The following is a 2,912-nucleotide window of genomic DNA, read 5'->3' as shown; positions in this document are numbered from 1 at the left end:
ACATTTAAGCATTCACATATAAAATAAATTCTATCAAATAAGTCATGTATTAAACTAAAAACCTTCTGCAGAGCAAAAGAAACAATTGGCAAAATAAAAAGACAACCTGTTTTTAAAATTATCCTTCATCACTTCCAATTATACAGAACATAGTCATTTGCATTCAACTACCAATTAATTCTTTTTCTTAACATTACTTGAATCCATGTATATATCTATATAGATAGAAAATATATTTTGTTAGTGCACGCTTCATAGTTTTCTAAAAAGTGTACTTTTATGTTTTCATTTCCCATTCTTTACCAATTTATTCACAGTAGCAAGTAGACGTTAGTAATTTACTAAATTTATTAATTTAGTTAATTTACTTGAGTTTTTATAACTCTTTTTTAAGTAGTTACTCTTAGATTTTTATCAAATTTCACTTAATAGTTTTATTTTGATTCCACTATACTTAATCTAATTTACTTTTCTGGCCATCTTATTCATGAATTCTCATTTCCACTTTACTTTTTCTATAAAGTTGGACACATTTATGAAACCTCTTCAGTGCCTGAGTTGGGAAGATCCCCTGTAGGAGGGCACGGTAACCCGCTCCAGTATTCTCGCCTGGAGAATCCCATAGACAGAAAAGCCTGGTGGGCTACAGTCCCTAGGGTTGCAAAGAGTTGGACACAACTGAAGCGACAGCACACACACATACACATTTCAGTTCAGTTCAGTCACTCAGTCGTGTCCGACTCTTTGCAACCCCATGAACTGCAGCACTCCAGGCCTCCCCACCCATCACCAACTCCTGGAGTCCACCCAAACTCATGTCGATTGAGTGGGTGATGTCATCCATCTCATCCTCTGTCGTCCTCTTCTCCTCCTGTCCTCAATCTTTCCCAGCATCAGGGTCTCTTCAAATGAGTCAGCTCTTTGCATACACATTTATGAAACCCCTAATGTGAACCCAAGCAGAGGAGATTCCTGCTAATTTTATGTTATAATAGAAAAGGCAGAGTACTGTGAAATAAGTACATGTATGATCTATGTCCTCAGGGATAATTCATCTGAAGAAAGGGGCTAGACAGATGTGGCAAATGCAGGATATTATAGGGTATGATCTGTGGTGGCCCTTGCATGATATAAAAGGAACAGAACCAGGACTAGTGTCCAAAAGAACACTACTGAGTGTGTCAAAATAAAAGCCTCAAGCCCAAGAATAGGAAAGAAGAATTCCACAGAGAAAAACAAGAGAAGTGCCAAATTTGTCCACTATTGGACTAAATGAAAACTAGTGTGGTAAATAAACAGGCATAGGTACAGGAATGGCTTCCCTGGTGGCTCAGATAAAGCGTCTGCCTACAATGCGGGAGACCCGGGTTCAATCCCTGGGTTGGGAAGCTCTCCTGGAGAAGGAAATGACAACCCACTCCAGTACTCTTGCCTGGAAAATCCCATGGATGGAGGAGCCTGGTAGGCTACAGTCCATGGGGTCACAAAGAGTCGGACACGACTGAGCAACTTCACTTTCACAGGTACGGGAATAACAATTAGATCAGGTACCCGACCTTGATAAAATGGTGAGGCAAGTGGAACGATTAAGATCCAGTGGCCTATGCTCCCTTGAATCCACGGTACTTCAGCAGCCACACAGCTGCTTCTTCACTCTGAAACCTGGCTCTTCTCTTCGTCTCTTCATTCATATTGTATTTCCCTCATTAGCAGGAACTGCCCTTTTAAAACTATTCTTGACTTTACTTCAGTGGATTCCAGGCATGTTTTCTATGTCCCATAGTGAAGCATGCCTTTTACATAGTGATCTAGCATATCTGCACACACAAATACAGAAATAAACACACACACACAGAGGTACACACACATGCATAGCACAGTAGTGTTAGTGGCTCAGTCGTGTCTGACTCTTTATGACCCCAGGGACTGTAGCCTGCCAGGTTCTCCCATCCTTGGAATTCTCCAGGCAAGAATACTGGAGTGGGTAACCATTTCCTTCTCCAAGGGATCTTCCAGACCCAGGGATCAAACCAGGTCTCCTGCATTGCAGACAGATTCCTTACCTTCTAAGCTGCAAGGGAAGCCCACACACACATACATACGACTGAGCAAAGAGAGCCAAGTGATTTTTATGCATCCTTACTAGATATAATGCACTATTATATTTTTGTGTGTTTCATTTATTCTATTCTATTTAATTCTTGCAAAGTGAAAGTGTTCGTCTCTCAGTTGTATCCAGCTTTTTGCGACCCTATGGACTGTAGCCTGCCAGACTCCTCTGTATATGGAATGGAACCTAACCTGCGAACATGAAAAACATTGCTGTGCATGTTCTTGACACCTATTTTAGCATTTCCTTTCTTCTGTTCTGTCTTTCATCATCTTTTATTACCAGCATTTTTTTCTGAGACCATAATTTTCTGAGTTCATGCAATATATATTTATTTAGCTAGTGTTCTCAGCCAAATCTGCTGGGAGGATGTAGGAAGAAGTTGGTGATTATGAATAACATTGCTATAAGTCTCAAGGCACCTATAGTCTAGTAGAGGAAAAAAAATCACAGAATTATGAAAAAGTTACACTGATGGATGTACAACTAAATTAAGTTCATGAGGAAATGTCCTTTTCCTGTGAAAATGTTAAGGAAATAAAGTTTCATGAAAGAAATGACTCCAGGCAGTCTGAGAGGAGACAGTTTTAAAGTTGGAGAAGAGAATAAAGAGAAAAAAAAAAAAAACTCCAAATAGACCTGTGGCTCGAGACTCCAAGCAGAGAGAATTGGGTGCATGATGACACTGAGAATTAACACTGTGGCATCAGGGAAGCTGTAAGTCAAGTTCTAGGTTTATGAGATCAGTGTGGAAAAGAGCAGGACAGTGTGAGGGTGAAACTGGCAGTAAGGATGTGGAGAG

This window comes from Budorcas taxicolor, chromosome 7, assembly GCF_023091745.1.
Source record: "Budorcas taxicolor isolate Tak-1 chromosome 7, Takin1.1, whole genome shotgun sequence".
In the NCBI taxonomy this organism is placed as follows: domain Eukaryota; kingdom Metazoa; phylum Chordata; class Mammalia; order Artiodactyla; family Bovidae; genus Budorcas; species Budorcas taxicolor.
Note: the sequence above shows the minus strand (reverse complement) of the source record.